The sequence below is a fragment of the Rutidosis leptorrhynchoides genome, chromosome 7 (assembly GCF_046630445.1).
Source record: "Rutidosis leptorrhynchoides isolate AG116_Rl617_1_P2 chromosome 7, CSIRO_AGI_Rlap_v1, whole genome shotgun sequence".
Classification (NCBI taxonomy): domain Eukaryota; kingdom Viridiplantae; phylum Streptophyta; class Magnoliopsida; order Asterales; family Asteraceae; genus Rutidosis; species Rutidosis leptorrhynchoides.
In genome coordinates this window covers 125,695,355-125,716,119 of record NC_092339.1, presented here as the reverse complement: position 1 = coordinate 125,716,119, position 20,765 = coordinate 125,695,355, and positions in this window count along the sequence as shown.

Here is a 20,765-nt window from a genome sequence, read left to right as displayed (position 1 = left end):
CCTATTTTAAACTCGAATGTTTCAGAATTTAGAAACTAAAATAGTTTCTTTTATGATATAATACAGATAGCGCGAAGAGGTAAATGATTTCAGATAAGAATAATTATAAAAATATCTTCAGAAGTATGGATGATATTTATAATGAAAGATACGATGATATCTTAGAATGTCTAATATCAGAGGATGATGAAGGATATTGTCCGCAAGGGTTTAGAGTCAGGAGCAAGGTATTCGTTAATGACTTCAGCAAGTACTGAATCATTTGGATTCTTTGAAGGCAGGTTCAGCCTTTGTGATTTGTCCACAGCCTCATTCATACTTTGCTCAATCCGTTTTTCAGTTCCAAAGCTTCTTTTTTTCTGAGCTTTTCCAATATACTATCCTTTATCATCCAACTTTTTATTGTTAAGGTCGTTTACAGTTTCTGCTGCTTCATCAGCATTTTTCAAAATTTCGAGAACTGGTTCGCAGTTTAGGGTGTTTTTCAGAAATTTCTCATTCAAAGAATGTAAGTCTTGGAGGTAGACGTTGTGTGTATATGTAATTGTTGATGTAGACATGCTGCGAGGTTTCAAAATACTGATTGCTGATTCTCAATAATTGGTATTATAATTCTTGTTATAAGGTACGAATGAGTATATGATAGGGTTTCGATAATTATAATGATTTTTTTTTTTTGGAAAGTCAAAGATCAATGAATTTGTTGGTAAGTTTATTGCTAATGTGGTGAATATAAACGATTCCCCGGTAACGCTGGCAAAAGGGCAACGTATCTATCGAGGTTATAATAAGACTGTTTTGATTGAGAAGTCGAAGATGACTTGCTGGAGCTGTGACAAAACTGTCTATTTTGAAACGGAATTGAAAAGTTATTTTAGCTAGTAAATACCAAAGGGTCTAACACGGATACGTGTCGAACTATGACTTGGGTTTTGAGAGTTTTCAGGTGTATAACTGTGGGTAACATGTGGTTGGATCATCATCTCGATTGTTCCTTAGTTGAAGTGTCTTCAGGAATTTCGAAGGGTTTGAGCACATATTGTAATCGTTAATACATATGATGTTCTAACACAGTTTTGAAGTCAAAGTATAGCTTTGAAAGATATAGGAATCTAAGAGTGATGATACTGGTTATATTTCGAATTGAATTATGCGATTTCAAAATCAGAATATGTAATTGAATTTGAATGAGTATGATTGTTTTGATTTATATGAAAGAATGGATATTGTTGTGAAAGTAGGGAGTATAGTTGATGATTGCTGAATCAGTTTCGAAAAATGTAATATATTAATTGTGAATTTATATATCTCTCGGGTATTACCTACCCGTTAAAAAAATTTTCACAATTAATATTTTGTACAAAAGAAGTTTATTACAGTCTTTATAAAAATATATGTGTATATTTTCTTTAGATGTAATATAGATTTAATGAGTTAATATTAAATTAAACTCATTTGTTTTATGGTTGGAACTAGAATTGAGTAATCCCTAAAACTTTATAAATTGCATAAGTATTTCTTCAATAATTTTGAAATTATGAATCATTACTTTGTTATTTGTTGGTTTTCGTGAAATTCTTGTGAACTTCGCAAGGTACGAATGATGTTATTTGAAAAGTTTCGAGTACATCGATGATGAAAGCATAAAATCAAACATATATTCGAATAATACACTTGATTTATTATAAATTGGATTTTTTATTGAATTGAGACAGAGATTGTAATTAACGATGGTTAAGTTGCAGACGAAGGACGTACATCATTGCATATTTGTAATATGAATTAACTGAGTAGTTAAGATTCACACATAATAGCTTAGTACGGGAAGATTTATTATGGTTTAAAAATTTATACATATAAAATATACATATAAATCTTTCGATTGGAAATAAGTTAATACTTCATAACTCGTTGATACAATATATTTGTTGTTGATTCATAATGATGTCCACAATGATTCTTGAACTGACAGAGTTTGTGATGTTACAGGTGCTGTTGATTCTGACGATACTGACGGCACTGACTGTGTTGATGATGCTACGGTCCTGTTGATGCTGTTGGTAAAACAATTCTAGCTTGTAAATCGTACACCTAATTCGATCAAAGTTTCTACTCTACCATCTCCGTTCACTCATCCGATTTATGGTCAGAATTAAATAATCTCTAAGATTTTGGAGATTACATAACTGCCGCAGAGATATCTCTTCAATGAAGTTTATGAATTAATACATCATCGTTTGTTGTTGTTGATATTCCTGAATATTTACAGGGCGTATGACGTTGATGTTTGAGATATATATTGTGATGTTGCGGTATGAGATGTGGATGTTGTTGTTGGTGGTGGTGAAGGTACTGTTGGTGTTGCTGATGGTGGTACTGTTTATGCTGCTGGTGCTACTGCTGGTGTTTGTAACCTTTGCACCATATTCTCCAAAGCCACTACCCGAGCGCGAAGCTCGTTGACTTCTTCTATTACACCGGGGTGATTGTCGGTTCGGACGAGCGGATAAATAAAATCTAGAATTTGGTGTAGTATGTAATCGTGACGAGATACTCTAGAAATAAGAGAGAAAATGGTGTTTCGGATAGGTTCGCCGGTAAGTGCTTCAGGTTCTTCGCCAAGAGGGCAATGTGGTGGATGGAAGGGATCACCTTCTTCTTGTCTCCAATGATTAAGGAGGCTACGAACCCATCCCCAATTCATCCAGAATAGATGATGACTAATTGGTTGATCCATTCCGGTCACACTGCTTTCGGAACTTGAGTGGGATTCCATTTCGGAATCCGAGGGACTTGAACTAATGACGAATTCCATTTCGTACGATTGAATAAAGAATTTTTCGATATGAAATGATTTTCCGGCTATCGGGTGGTATTCTAATTATATAGAGCAAAAGGTTTCGTAGATTACGGAGGAATTTACGGAATATGTCAGGCAAAGTTTACAGTAACAGATACGCTAAGATATGAATTAGCAGATACGCTAAGATATGAATTTTGTCTATACACTATTCATGCAATCAATGCAATAAGATGTGTCTAGACTAAGAATGATAAGCAGGTAATTTTCGACAAGAATGATGAGCAAACTTTTGAAATGCAGACACGGTCGAAGTTCAGACTCACTAATGCATCCTAACGACTATCAGTTAGACACACTAATGCAGACCTGGTTCGCTAAGACCACCGCTCTGATACCAACTGAAAGGACCCGTTCATATACATTATAAACAATTCACAATAGTTGATTACATCGCGAGGTATTTGACCTCTATATGATACATTTTACAAACATTGCATTCGTTTTTAAAAGACAAACTTTCTTTACAACGAAAGTTGACGGCATGCACACCATTTCATAATACATTCAACTATAATTGGCTTAATAATAATCTTGATGAACTCAATGACTCGAATGCAACGTCTTTCAAAATATGTCATGAATGACTCCAAGTAATATCCTTAAAATGAGCTAATGCACAGCGGAAGATTTCTTTAATACCTTAGAATAAACATGCTTTAAAGTGTCAACCAAAAGGTTGGTGAGTTCACAGGTTTATCATAACAATCATTTCAATATATTAATAGACCACAAGATTTCCGTTTATAAATATATGTACACTCGCAAGTGTATAAAAGTATTCTATAAGTTGTAGGCACCCAGTAACAAGCCTTAACGTTCATGTTTTACCCTCTGAAGTACACCAGATCAGGTGTGTTTAAAATAACCTCGAAGTACTAAAGCATCCCATAGTCAGGATGGGGTTTGTCAGGCCCAATAGATCTATCTTTAGGATTCGCGCCTACCGTACATAGACAAGTAGTTTAATGTTACCAAGCTAAGGGTATATTTCTGGTTTAAACCCACGTAGAATTAGTTTTAGTACTTGTGCCTATTTCGTAAAACATTTATAAAAACAGCGCATGTATTCTCAGTCCCAAAAATATATATAAAAGGGAGCAAATGAAACTCACAATACTGTATTTCGTAGTAAAAATACATATAACGTCATTTAATAAGTGTAAGGTTGGCCTCGGATTCACGAACGTATCAATATTGAGATTCAATATTGCAGGAAAGTACGTAGACGCAACGGAGATGATAAACACTAGATTGACCTCACGAGCATACCCATGAACCATACCCATCACCTCCATAGCTATAACCCATAATTTCCTTAGCTTCGACTCATTCAAAAAAACTATTTTGAAATCACTCGGACAGCACTCCGTCGTAATATTTTATGTATACTAATAATATCTTGAAATAATACAGAGAATATATATATATATATATATATATATATATATATATATATATATATATATATATATATATATATATATATATATATATATATATATATATATATATATATATATATATCAATTGAGAGAGTTTAGAGAAATATATTTTCAAGTTTCTATGAAATAATGAAACCTATTGAATTCTATTTATAATAGATTTTTGAATTATAAAAGTGAATTATTAAAGTATGAATTATTAAAGTGAATTATTAAAGTATGAATTATTAAAGTGAATTATTAAAGTTTGAATTATTAAAGTGAATTATTAAAGTATGAATTATTAAAGTAAATTATTAAAGTATGAATTATTAAAGTGAATTATTAAATTATGAATTATTAAAGTTAAAGTAAAGTAAAAGTAAAGTAAAGGTAAAGTTAAAGTATAGTAAAAGTATAAAAAACTATGTATGTATAATACGCATATAAATATATATAATATTAATTTAAATCGTTATATATATTTAATGAAATAAAATATAAATATCGTTATATTTATTATACTGGTTAAGTAATGAGTTGTCAAAAGTGATTCTAGATATTTATAAAAGTTATATACGTTTTAATAATAAAGTTCTTTTTAATCTGAAAACGTCTTTGTACGTTTGAAAATAGATTAATAGAATATTATGGAAACCAATTCTCCACTAACTTTTGTCTAACTTTCGTAAATGACACTTTTTGTTTTTATTTATAAATAGCTTTACAAATTATTCTGAATATCGTTAAGAGGAATAGATTTTCTCAAATTATAGTGGACCTCTCAACAGAGACTTGTAATCATAATTCAATGTTTCTGATAATTCAATCATTTAATATATTTTTTTTCGTCGAAAATCATATTGAAACAAATACGTTCGTGTAAAGTATTATACGTTTAATACTTTATTAATATTCTCAAGTTATAATATATATATATATACATATACATATCTATTTATATATAACGGTTCGTGAATCATCGGAATTTGGTCGAGGTTATAATGAATGTATGAACACAGTTTAAAATTCTTGAGATTTAACTTAACAAACTTTGCTTATCGTGTCTGAATAATATAAAGATTAAAGTTTAAATTTGGTCGGAAATTTCTGGGTCGTCACAATAGAGAAAAGATCGAATGATTGTATAATATAGATATGATAAAATATGAATATGAAAAAAGAAGATACAGGTGATAAAAGAAAGAAGAAAATCAAAAATTACAATTTTGCCCTCACATGTTTTGCATGTGACCAGACTTAACAGAATTTTTTAACGACCGTCAGTCAGAGGGACGAAATTAGCACCATTTGGAAACCATGAGGAAGAAATACATCAAAAAAAAATCACGGGGACTAAATCATCATTTTGATACAAACCACAGGGACCATTTCAGCAATTTTGTCTTCTAAATATTAGTAGTAAAGATTTTTTTTGTTTGTTTGTTTGTTGGAGAGGTTTTTAAAATAATTGGAGGCACTAGCAAAGTAGCAATTTCGTTAAATAAAATCCTTAATTACGCGTAATACAAACGGATATACTTTAGCCCAAAGCTACCAAAACCAAATAACTCAAAATTGTTAATTACGCGTATTTTAGTACTCCGCATTCCGTAGTAGTATTATATACTCGAATCAAGCCCTTATTTCTAATTATCCATCTCCTCCTCACTAATAACATCACCTTCTTTATTTTCAGACATAGCTCAATTTTCTCCAATAATTATACAATAATAATAATACACAACTTTAATTTTACTCCAAAAAATAAATAAATAAATACTTCGTCCTCCGACAACCACCATCACCATGGTTTCAACAAACTTTACCGGCAAAACAAGTAAGACAAAAAAACAAACACAAGGCCGCAAAAAGATCGAAATCAAGAAAATTCAAGAATCCAACAAACTTCAAGTCACATTCTCCAAACGTCGAACCGTTTTTCAAGAAAGCAGCCGAACTTTGTGTCTTGACCGGTCCTGAAATCGCCATTCTGGTTACCTCACCTGGTGGTAAAATTTACACATTCGGTAGCCCTAACACTGACGTCATCATTGGCCGTTATTTTAACAACGGTAACCACAATTACGTTACGCCGCCTGTGTTTTCGGTGAACGAGTTTAATCAACATTACGATGATTTTTCGAGGGAGTTGGAGTTTGAGAAGCAAAAGATGATTTTGAAAATTGGCGGCGGCGAACGGCGGTGGTACGATGACGTTAATATTGACGGAATGGATGTTATGGAATTGGAAGAGTGTCTTTATTCGTTGATTGAGTTGAAGAAAAATGTAGTAATTAGAGCTCATGAGTTGATGAGCGTCAACAAACCTCTGGCGTTGTCGGATTCGAGTGGCGCGTGGTAACGACGCTCCGGTGATTTAGATTCCAGTAATTAACGGCGTAGTCAACGGTCAGTTTAATTTTGTTTACGGTGAAGAATTGGGGAGATTTAATTAGATTATGGGAATGATTTGGTTTATTGTTTATAACGATTTGATTGTTAGGGTTTAATCAATTACTTTTGGTACATGTTTAGTTTAGATCTGTTACATTTTTTAGTGGAGTTATTTACTTTGTAAATCAATCGATCAATGACCTAATGGGTCTCTTTATGAAGAAAACAATGAAGCGTTGTTTTATTGATATGTTTTTTTTTCAGTTTGTTTATTACGTTGTTCGAGCAATCAATTATTTTTTGTTTAACAAAGATTATGGGTTTATTTAATACGGAGTAGTTATTTGTTTTAAGATCCTTGTTTTAATTAAAGGATAAAAACTGTGGGTTATAAATATAAGATTTATAATGGGATTTTAAAAATTTAATGAAAAATGAATGTTCACCCCTTTTGAAATTGATAGCAGGGATATGAAAGTAGAGAAGTCTAAAATTGATTTTAAGATTTTGATTTTGAATGTTAGTTCTAGGGTTCATGAGTCACCAAGATGATGATGAATTACAAGGTAAGGGCCAAGGGGTTGTGAGGGTTGATTAATTGAATAAGAAAATAGAAATAAAAATATAAAATATTTAGATTAAATGAAGGTTTTACCCTCATATGCCTAACATGTAAAGTGATTTGACGGACTGTTTTAACAATTGTTAAGGCCAATGATTGTGCCGCTCACAAAATACAAACCAAGGATGGTACATGCATCTACACAATCAATTTTTAAACATACACAACCAAATATGATTTACATTGTTATACAGTACAACACTGTAAAATAAAGCGTATTTAGTTGTGTATGTGTAAAAAGTAGTTTTGTACATATCACTTCACAAGATGAAAAGTTTAAGAATTGAGCACCTAATTGTGAAAATCACATACATTGTCCGCGTAATTATGTCTTATTTTAATTTAATAATAATGTCATATTTATATTTATGTACCGTATATATTATAATTTGCATGTATACTTATTAATTCAATTTAATATATACATATTAGACCACTTCCAATCATGACATGCTTCCTCCCCAGGACACACTGCCACATCAACGTCATATCAACTTTCTCTCTCCATTAATTTTTCACTTTCTCCTCATCACACACCACTACCAACCATGACATCCTTCCTCCCCATCACATGACCCCACATTTTTTAATAATATTTATTACTATTATTTTTATTTTTATTTTAATTATTATTATTATTATTATTATTATTATTATTATTATTATTATTATTTTTATTATTATTATTTTTATTATTATTATTATTATTATTATTATTATTATTATTATTATTATTATTATTATTTTTATTATTATTATTATTATTACTATTTCAATTCTATTTTTTGAACAACACATTTTATTATATTAAAATAATACGATTACATTTTTTCTTAAAACAAAAAAGACTTAAATTAAAATACAATACAAGAACATAAAATTAAACAAATAAAACACTACTCGTCGTCTTCGTCATCGGATGCAAACGCGTTTTGATAAAAATTTTGGATTTTATTTTGGCTCTCATCACCAACGCGTGTTGTTCGGAAGTCATGACGGGTGCACAAGGTTGTGTAAGAAACGTTAAACTATCCAACATGGTACGCTTATCGGTTTCAATGTATATTTTTTCCATGGTCAACCTTGTAACATTTGCAGTTTCGATCAACGTTTCGCGGTGATGTTAAAGCGATGGGGTATAAAATACTATTAATTTTTACTACGAAATACTATTAAATACGATACAATTTTACACAAGTTATTTATTTATTTATAGAGTGGATATACCTAAACCTTGCTACAACACTTATAGGCAGTGTACCTAATCGTACAGTAGTGTAGTTTTTAGTAAGTCCGGTTCGTTTCACAGGGATCTTAGCCAAGTTTAACGCTATATTTTTAAAACTATATTTGTAAAAATATAAAAATATATATAAGTAGTATTATTATTATAAAAGGGGGGTTTTTACCGTTTAAAGACCGGTTTGTCGATTTTAAAACTTTAGTCGCAGTTAAAACCTAATGTAAAATATTAAAAATAAAAATAACTTAATTTAAAGCGTAAAATAAATAAATAACGATAATTAAAGTGCGATAAATTAAAATGCGATAAATAAAATGACAATAAATAAAATTGTGATAATTAAAAAGTACGATAATTAAAATGAAAATAAATTAAAGTGCGATAATTAAAAGTGCAATTAAATATGAAATAAAGGAATTATGCTTATTTAAACTTCCGTAATCATGATGTTTGACGTGTTGATTTTAGTTTATTCCCATGGGTTAATTGTCCTTTGTCCTGGATTATTTAATATGTCCGTCTGGTTTTTGTCCATAACAGTCCATCAGTCATAAATATAAAGTGCGAGTGTCCTCGTCAAATTATCCTTATATCCGAGGTCAAATATTCCAACTAATTGGGGACTTAAACTATAATTACACCAAGTGTCCTTGTATATAATCCACCCCTGTTTTAATAAGTCCATTGACTATTAATCCATTCCCGTGTCCGGTTAAATGAACGATTATTAGTACTTATAAATATCCCGCCCATCGTGTCCGATCGAGTGTATATGGTTATTTATAGGTACGTCCAATTGTAAATCTTTATATTAAATTAACAAACTATCATTTAATTAAACAAATATAAAGCCCATTAATAGCCCATAGTCTAATTTCCACAAGTGTCGTTCTTTTGTCCAAACCCCAATTATGGTACAAAACCCAATTACCCCGTCTTAATTATTTAGCCCAACATTACGATTACTTCGGCTTAAATAAGCATAATAATAACTTAGTTACGAGGCATTAATTTAAAAAGGTTGAACATAACTTACAATGATTAATAATAGCGTAGCGTTACATGGACAGAATTTTGACTTACACCCTTAGAACATTCGCTAACATACCCTTATTATTAAAATTAAAATTAAAATTAAAATTATAATATATATATTTATTTTTACGTAAGAGGAAAGAAGAGAAAAATATGTGTTTTTGTTCGCTGAAACTCGTCGCCTTTTATAGATGTGGCCAGCATTTCAGGGCCATGCGACCGCATGATTTTTCTACTTCCTGGCCATGCGATCGCATGGCCTGAGATTCCAGCTCACATATTGTTGTTTGCTTCTTGCCGACGGTTTTAAATAAATATATATAATATACAAATAATTTTAAAAATTATTTATATATTATATTATATTTATGTACATAGTTAACTTGTAATTTTCGCTCCGTTGCGTCGCGCGTTGAAAGTTGGCTCTGGTCCCGGTTCCGAATTTTCAAATGTCCTTTCGTACAATTTAATATCTTGTATTTTGCGTTTTGCGTCTTGTACTCTTGTAATTTTGAGACGTTTCTCATCAATAATTTGAACCACTTTGATTGTACTTTGTACTTTTGAGCTTTTTGATCGTTTGCGTCTTCAATTCGTCGAATCTGTCTTTTGTCTTCACCTTTTATTATTTAAACGAATATCACTTGTAAATAGAATAATTGCAACTAAAAGCTTGTCTTTCTTGAGGGATAATGTTATGAAATATATGTTCGTTTTTAGCATTATCAAATATTCCCACACTTGAGCGTTGCTTATCCTCAAGCAATATAGTCTTGAAATAAAAATACTAGAATCACTTCTTTATTCTTCACACTTTGTACATCAGTTATTTCTATACGGCGGTATGAACAATGGTAGTAATGATGTGGTTTACAGTCCCACATGACTATGAAAATTTAGATCCTTAAGGAAATTGGATCTTTATGAAAACATTTGATCTTTTTAAAATTAAATCTAGCTTTTACCCTAGATAAGTTTTCCGGAATAATCTTTCACCGGTGTTTGCAAAATTGTTTTTGTGGGTTTGGTGGGTTTTAGATTTGAAAATTTTAGCTCAAAACTTGCGGTTTTGTGTCACCCACTTGCTAACCTTGTATTGGGAAAGCAACACGTCCAGTATGCTTGCTCCGTATATTACCTTTCGGTAAACTACCGTCCGGTTGTAAAGGAAAACGTTGAACAAGCAACTGTTAAGGCAATGTCCCGTGACATGCTTTTAATTATGGTCTATAACATGTCGGATGCAATTACTATCCTTTGTAGGAGCAATAGTAAAGCTCACCCTATAGTTTTTTGGTCTGACACAAGGTCCTATCTTCGACCATGCTATGCAACCACTGTTCTTACGGTTGACACCCGATTTGGTTCAGGTGACCTAATGAATTCCAGGTGAATTCCTAGGATTTTACGTTCAATGGTAATGAACGCATTAAAAATGGGTTTTCAGAAATCAAATGAAACAACCTAACCCGTATTCCATACGATAATTTTTTTTTTTAATAATACACATTTATGCACCAATTAAATATGTAAACCATTCCACAAGTTCCTTTTAAACGTACATCAATTTAAATGTTTACAAAAGGCATGAAAGCCATTAATTAAGTTTAATACAAGTTTGACCCACTACAAATGATAGTTTATAATCCAAACGACACTCGAGCATGGTTTGGGGCTAAACTACCCAAAACGTTAGGCCAACTTCGAAGAGCTAACACCAAAAGCACCCCCCGACAACATAAGCGGGAGACCACTAGTCCAAACGTATGCCCTTACCCTTGTCCAAGCCGGAACCTATAAAATGGTAAACAACGAGAGGGTAAGCAAGGCTTAGTGAGTGCAACAATTATACATACATATATATAACCTACTTACTTGCAAACACTTACCAAATCCGCATACATACTAGTTACATAATTAGCATACCATTCAAATGTATAATGCTAAGTATCACGATAACAAGGCTAGTATAACAACAGCTTATAACACAACAATACAATATGCTAAAACACAAGTATAACGATGATGTTTACAACATCCGTAGTACTCAAGATCTTAAGGCTAGCCCAACGAATGGTATCGTCAACATCGAACTTAAATCCCATTCGCCTATATTAATGTGGTATCTTCAACACCGAACTTTAAACCCACATATGAGGTATCGTCAACAACGAACTTTAAACCCTCATCAACGTCACTACAATAATCGTATGGCATCATCAACATCGAACTTTAATTCCATACGTATGAGGTATCGTCAACAACGAACTTTAAACCCTCATCCACAACGTAATATACTCTAGGGTATGGTATCGTCAACATCCAACTTTAACCCATACCCACAAGCAAATAAATCATATACATGCATATATAATTATTCCACTCACCTTAACACTTCGGTGGTGATTTAAATGCTTCCGCACACCTCGAGCAAAGTACCTAATACATAGGTACACATTCAATACACAACTAGTGGCATTTACCACATTACTTACACTTTGAGCATTTAATGACCCAAATCGCATTAAATGACTCAACTACACCCAAAACCGTCCTTAAATGCCAAGACTCATATTAAATCGCCAAAGCTAGTGATTTAAAGTCTACTAACATTAACTAGCACAACCTAGGGTAATTCATACCCATCTCACCCAAACTAGGTCAACACTACCCATTTTGACTCATTTTAACACTTTGACTCACAAACTAGTCATACTTAGTTCATTAACTATTTTCATCATCATTAACAAGTGTATTAGTGACAAAGAACCCATTTAACACTTTTAACTTCAAATCTCAAGTCCAAACCCTAGATTATAGTTACTTAGGGTTTCCTTTCATCAACACAACCCAAGTTCACCCATTTTAACCCCAAGTGGGTCACATAAGTTTCAAATGAACCAAAACCCTAGCATAACTAATTAAAACTCGAAACATAGAGTTAGAACTTACCGAGACTACCAACACGTAGCTAGAGACACAAGGAACAACTTTAATTCTTGCTCCAAAGATCAACCCTCAATCCTTCACTCTCAAATCTCACTTTTAATCCAAATGGGTTTTAAATTTTGGGAGAGAAATTGGAAAGAAAAGAGAAAAGAAATTAAATGAAATGGATAAGTGGTTGGGATTTAATGCTCCCATCAGATTTATATGCCAAATTACCACTTTGCCCCTTAAAGTCATTTAATTTGAGCTAAAACCGGAATCTGTCCAGCAGATTTGCCGCGGCGCGGCCCAAATGTCGCGGCGCGACGTATCGAAGGAAAAACAACCCCTTTTAACCCAACTTCTGATCCAGATTTGCTTGTTATGCCGCGGCGCGGACCCAATTGTTGCGGCGCGGCCTAAGGCTGTATCTGAACAGCTCGACCAACTTAAACAATTTTCGATTTTATTTAATTTGTACATTCCAAACCCGCTTCCTATATTCACCTAGCCTTCAACAATAGTCTCACAAGACTTAACGCTAACCAAACCCATGTTTAAACTTATACATGCACACCTTATCAAGTATACATATATTCATACATTTACGCATAAGCTAACGAGTTATAATCGTACAAATGATTAAGTAAGTACCTTTCGATACGTACGGGAAAACGGGATGTTACAACTCTCCCCCACTTGAATCGGAGCGCGTCCTCGCGATCCAAGCCGCATGACAAGAAGGAAGATAAACCAACACAAACTCTTCGGGCTCCCAAGTAAACTCGGAACCCTTACTACAACGCCATTAAACTTTAAAAGTCCTAACCTCTTTATGTCTCAACCTTTTGACCTTCTCATCGAGTATGGCAATCGGTTCCTCGATATACTCTAACTTATTATTTAGCTCAATCTCGTCTAATGGCACCCAAGATGAATCATCTGTAAGACACTTACGGAGATGAGAAACATGAAATGTATCATGGATCCCCGCAAGCTCTTCAGGTAATTCCAAATGATACGCGACTTCACCAACACGAGCTAAAACCTTAAATGGCCCAATAAACCGAGGAGCTAACTTTCCTCTTTTCCGGAATCGAATAATACCTTTCCATGGCGAAACCTTAAGCATCACCATGTCACCTTCTTGAAATTCGATCGTTCGTCTACGTTTGTCGGCATACGACTTTTGCCTATCTCTCGAATCATATCAATCTTGCTATTCATCTCTAAAACCAAATCGGTACTCCTGATTTCCTTTTGTCCCACTTCACCCCAACAAATCGGGGTTTGACATCTACGCCCATAAAGCATCTCATATGGCGGCATCCCGATACTAGTATGATAACTATTATTGTATGAGAATTCCACAAAGGCAAATGCTCATCCCAACTACCACCGAAATCAATAATGCACGCACGTAACATATCTTCCAAAGTTTGATTCGTACGCTCGATTTGACTGTCCGTTTGAGGATGATACGCCGTGCTTAATTTTAACTGCGTACCCATATCTTCATGAAATTTCTCCCAAAACCGAGATGTAAAACGGGTATCTCGATCCAAAATAATAGATATAGGAACTCCGTGTTGAGAGATAACTTCCTTGATAAACAATTTAGCCAAGGTCTCCGATGATATTGCTTCTTTAATGGGAAGAAACAAAGCACTTTTCGTCAATCGATCAACTGTAACCCAAATCGAATCAAACTGGGTTCTCGCCGTTTTAGGTAACTTTGTGATGAAATCCATGGTAATGTGCTCCCATTTCCATTTTGGGATTTCTAACGGTTGTAACTTACCATACAGCTTTTGGTGCTTTGCCTTAACTTGCAAACACGTGACGCATTGCTCAACATACTTCACAACATCACGTTTCATGCCCGGCCACCAATAGTCTTTCCTTAAATCAAGATACATTTTTGTCGCGCCCGGATGAATGGAATACTTTGACTTATGTGCTTCATCGAGTAGCACTTGTCAGTAATCACCCATCTTAGGCACCCACACTCTTCCTTGAAAAGACAACAAACCACGCGAGCCCATAGTAATGAACTCCGATTGTCCCACAATTCACTCCGCATGCTTGTTGTGAATGTAAGCCTCTATTTGAATCACTCCGAGTTTTTCAAGAAAATCGTTAGTAATAATCATACGTAACAATCCCAATCGTAACGTCGGGTGATGACTCTTTCGACTTAACGCATCCGCGACCACATTCGCCTTGCCCGGATGATAAAGTATTTCACAATCATAATCTTTCACCACATCCATCCACCTACGTTGACGATAATTCAAATCTCGTTGATTAAAGAGGTGTTTCAAACTCTTAAGATCCGAATAAATCTTACACTTGACACCATACAAGTAATGGCGCCAAATTTTTAACGCATGCACAACCGCTGCCAACTCAAGATCATGAGTCGGATATCTCGTCTCGTGTTCCTTTAATTGTCGAGAGGCATAAGCGATGACTTTACCTCTTTGCATTAGAACACACCCGAGTCCAATTAACGAGGCATCATAATAAACCGTCATGTCTTCCACCCCTTCTGGCAAAACTAACACCGGAGCTTGACATAACTTCTCCTTTAACAATTGAAAAGCAACTTCTTGCTCGTTCTCCCAAACAAACCTCGCGTTCTTCCTTGTTAATTTCGTCAATGAAGAAGCAATCTTAGAAAAGTCTTGGATAAACCGACGATAATAACCGGCCAATCCGAGAAAACTTCGGACCTCCGTAGGCGTAGTCGGTTGTCTCCAACTCTTCACCGTCTCTATCTTCCCCGGATCCACTTGAATGCCGTCTTTGTTCACAATATGACCAAGGAATTGAACTTTCCTTAGCCAAAAATCACATTTGGAGAACTTAGCATACAACTTCTCCTTTCGTAACGTCTTCAATACTTCACGCAAATGACGTTCATGTTCGTTCATACACTTTGAATAAACAAGTATGTCGTCAATGAACACAATTACCGACTTGTCCAACATAGGTTGGCACACTCGGTGTGATGACCAGAGAATTTTTAACCAATTTAAACTTAATCTTATATGATTTCGACACGATAAGCAAAGTCTATTAAACTGAGTCTCAAAAAGTTTGAACTATTTTCATGAATGCATTTGACCCTTGACTATTTCCGATGATTCACGAACAATTTATTTTGTAATTAAATATGTAAATTAATATGTATATATATATATATATATATATATATATATATATATATATATATATATATAAATATATAAATAATTATATATAAACAAATGAAAATGTAAAATAGAATACAACTAATTGCTGTAATAAATCTATATATAAAATTTAAATAATTTTTAAATATGACTACGAGGATATGTATATTCTAATATACTAAAATATATAAATAATTATTATTATATGTAGGTTAATAATGAATTATAATATTAATATATATAATTATAAATTAAGATAAATGTTATATTACTATTAGTAATTTCAATATTATTATTACTAAATTCATTAATATTAATAATGGTCATAATAATAAGTATTACATATTAAAATCTTTTTAATAAAGTTAAAGTAATGATTAACAAAATAAATACTTCAAATGTAAATATTACTATAAGAACAATTTAAAATTTATATTTAGTTGTATTTTAGATATTATTAGCTAATATGATTAATACATGTATCATTTATTGATTACTAATAATATTATTATTATTAGTATTATAATTATTATTAATATTATAATTATTAATATTAGTATTATCCTAAGGATATGTTTCATAACAATTTTTTTATTTATTTATTAGTAGTCTTATTGTTATTAATAATAGTATTATTATTATTAATATTATTATTATTTCTATAAATATTATTATTAGTATTTACTAAAGAATTATATGTATTTAATTATTAACACAATATTAATTCTAAAGCAGTATTAATTTGAATGGAACCAAAATATTATATATCAGAGATCAATCGTACGAAGTAGGTAACTTTCTTTTTCTGCTTTTTAATTTTTTTGGCTTGTACTGATTGTAATTGTCGATAACAAATTATGATATCAATATCTTCTGTAAACCATCGAATAGTTACAGATGGATATACATTTTTTTTCTTCTTCTTCTCCACGCTCCGTAACTTCAGTTTTCAGTCAAAAATTGAAATCGAATCATTTGTCAAAATCTATTAATGTGGTTTTGTTAGAAATCCTTCCTATAAACTATCTGCAAAGTTTCATTTATCAATTCAAAATATCGAGTAAGAATTTCGAGGTCAAAGGTACGTTTTCAAAAGTCAACTGAATTGTGTTTCATGAAAATTTGAATACATTTCTCAGTTTATTGAACAATTGGTGATTCCAAAAGTTTGTATAAAGGATTTACAAACTATTTCGTGTAGAAACTTTTATTTAAAACGCTCTCCAATTCGCAAACCCAATTTTTTTTTCTTTACATCGACGAAGAACAGGCTGCTGTGCATTTTGTTTTATTTTTTTATCTGTTAAATTAATTTTACAATTCGAATCACTCTCTATGTCGTTTACTATTACTAAAACAATAAATTATAGTTGATACAAACTATACTTCCTTGGTTGATATAATTCTGTGAAGAAGAAGAGGATAGTTGGGATGAACGAATTTCGGGATAAATAAATTAAAAAGGGGGTTTAAAGCAGATAATTGGGCTACAGCCTAACGGTTAAGGATAGTGTGGGTTTTCGAGAGGTTGTGGGTTCGAGTCCCGACAGCAGCATCTTTTTATTTGGACTTCTTATCAAAGGTTATAACCCTTTTATTTACTATCATTATTATTTGTATTATTATTATTATTATCAATTATTGTTATTATTAGTTGTTATTATTATTAATACTAGTAATTTGTTTATTAAAATAATTAAAAGTAATATTATTATGGTTGTTACAAAATATAACTATTATTATTATTAACATAATTATGAACGTTATTGTTATTTTTATCAGTAGTTTGAAAATAATAAAATTTATTATTATTTTCCTTAGATATTAGTATTAGTATCATTTTTAAAGTTATTAGTATTATTATTATTATTAACATAAGCATCATTAAAAATAATAATTATTGTTATTATTATTACCATTATTAATAAAGTTATTATTATGTGTATTAGTAACCAAATAATATCAAAACTATCATTATTATTTTTTTTTATAAAATATACTTATTTCATATACTTATATTAGTATTTCACACAACTATATATAACAAACCTATTAATATTTTAGATATATATATATATATATATATTTATATATATATATATATATATATATATATATATATATATATATATATATATATATATATATATATATATATATATATATATAAACTTACATATAACAAACTATTAATTTATAAATATGACACTAAGAAATTATGTATATATATATGGATATATTAATATAACTAAGTGTATAGATTTCAACCAATTTAAAAATATATAAAATAAGTAAATATAATATATACTTTAAGATATAATATATGTATATATATTTTAAAGGGAATTTAATATAAATTATATAAACTACAGACACATAAATAATATATAATTAATAAATGAAAATTTTGTGATTTCCTGTATATGTATTAATATATATACAAATGATATAGGTTCGTGAATCCGAGGCCAACCATACATTGTTCAGTTGTTCAATATAGTCATATATATTTTTACTACAAAATACATTAGGTGAGTTTCATTAATCCCTTTTTAAATGCTTTTGCAATATATATTTTTGGGACTGAGAATACATGCGCTGCTTTTATAACTGTTTTACGAAATAGACACAAGTACGTGAAACTACATTCTATGGTTGAATTATCGAAATCGAATATGCCCTTATTATTAAGTCTGGTAATCTAAGAATTAGGGAACAGACACCCTAATTGACGCGAACTCTAAAGATAGATCTATCGGGCCCAACAAGCCCCATCCAAAGTACCGGATGCTTTAGTACTTCGAAATTTATATCATGTCCGAAGGAGGATCTCGGAATGATAGGGATATTCTTATATGCATATTGTGAATGTCGATTACCAGGTGTTCAATCCATATGAATGATATATTTTGTCTCTATGTATGGGACGTATATTTATGAAATGAAAATCTTGTGGTCTATTAAATTATGAAATGATTATTTATGTTAAACTTATGAACTCACCAACCTTTTGGTTGACACTTTAAAGTATGTTTATTCTCAGGTATGAAAGAATTCTTCCGCTGTGCATTAGCTCATATTAGAGACATTACTTGGAGTCATTCATGGCATATTTCAAAAGACGTTGCATTCAAGTCGTTGAGTTCATCAAGATTATTATTAAGTCAATTATAGTAAAATATATTACGAAATGGTATGCATGTTGTTAACTTTCGATGTAATGAAAGATTGTCTTTTCAAAAACGAATACAATGTTTGTAAAATGTATCATATAGAGGTCAAGTACCTCGCGATGTAATCAACTGTTGTGACTCGTTTATAATCGATATGGACTTCGTCCGGATGGATTAGGACGGGTCCTTCCACTCGGTTCATAAGATCCATGAATGCCGCCGGTGCATTCGTAAGACCAAAAGGCATAACTACGAACTCAAAATGCCCATAACATGTTCGAAAAGCCGTTTTCTCAATATCTTCCTCACGGACCCGCATTTGGTGATAGCTGGACCGTAGGTCGATCTTAGAGAAATACGTCGCACCTTGGAGTTAGTCAAACAAATCGTCAATCCGAGGCAATGGATAACGATTCTTGATCGTCACCTTATTTAACTCCCGGTAATCGATGCACATTCGCATGCTACCATCCTTCTTCTTCACAAATAAAACCGGAGCGCCCCATGGCGAAGCACTCGGTCGAATAAAACCCTTCTCGAGCAACTCTTGGATTTGATTTAACAACTCTTGCATTTCCATCGGTGCTAAACGATAAGGAGTTTTAGCAATGGGAGTAGCTCCCGGAACCAACTCAATGCGAAATTCAACTTGTCTTTCCGCCGGAACACCCGGTAACTCGTCCGGAAAAACGTCTTTGAATTCCCTAACCACCGAAATTTCATGAATAGGTGGTGGCTCATCACGAGTATCAACAACATGGGCGAGAATAGCCAAGCCACCACTAACAAGAAAACGACGTGCCCGTGCAAAATAACATATCGGCACAAGTCTTCTTCGTCTATCGCCATGAATAATCAACTCTCTCCCACTTGGGGTCTTCACAGGTATAAACTTTTCATGGCATGCAATATCGGCTCTATTTCGATCGAGCCAATCCATACCAACAACGATATCAAAATCGCCCAAAGTCATAGGGATGAGATCAATTTTAAAGTTTTCGGCACCAAAAATGACATCACAATTCTTACACACATCAACCACTAGCACCGTCTTGCCGTCCGCTATTTCGACTTCTACCGGACGACTTAACTTAGCTAACGGTCTATCAAGTTTAGGCACAAATTTTGGAGACACAAATGACAAATTTGCACCTCTATCAAAAAGAATCCTTGCCGGATTAGAATTAACCAAGAAGGTACCTGAGACAACTTCGTTGGATTGCTTGGCTTCGTCGTTAGTCATCAAATAGTTTCGACCTCGAGCTGTACCCGCCGCCTTCTCTAGCCTTTTAACATTATCGTTGTTCAAATCGGGACACTCTGACTTTCGGTGTCCTTCTTTGTTGCAATTAAAACAAGTGAGCTTGTTTGTTGAATTTGGCTTCGGACAATCTCGAGCCATATGTCCACGTACCCCACAATTATAGCAAGTAGGGACAAAGTTCAAAAAACCACGGGTAGCGCCCTTCTTCACACTATTGACACTTTCGGAACCCTTTTTGTTCTTGTTCTTTTTATTTGAAAAATTCGAATAACTCGAACCTTCAAACTTTCTTTTTGAAAAAGTGAAATCGCTTTTTCTTGGAACCTCCGGCTCAAAACCCCGAGCTAACTCGAATAGCTCTTCAAAAGTCTTAGCCATTCCCCGACTAATCTTACCCTTGAACTCGTCGTTCAAGGTACGGTTGAAATCTTTCATTAGCTTGTGATCGTCACCAACATATTCCGGGCAAAAGAGAGTCTTTGCCAAAAAGGTAGACTTGAGAGTAACCAAGTCCATCGAACCTTGTTGTAAATGATGCAACTCGTCCCGGATTCTATCAAGGTCGGAAGAAGTTCGGTATTCTTGGAAGAATTCCTTCTTAAACTCCTCCCATGTCAAGCTC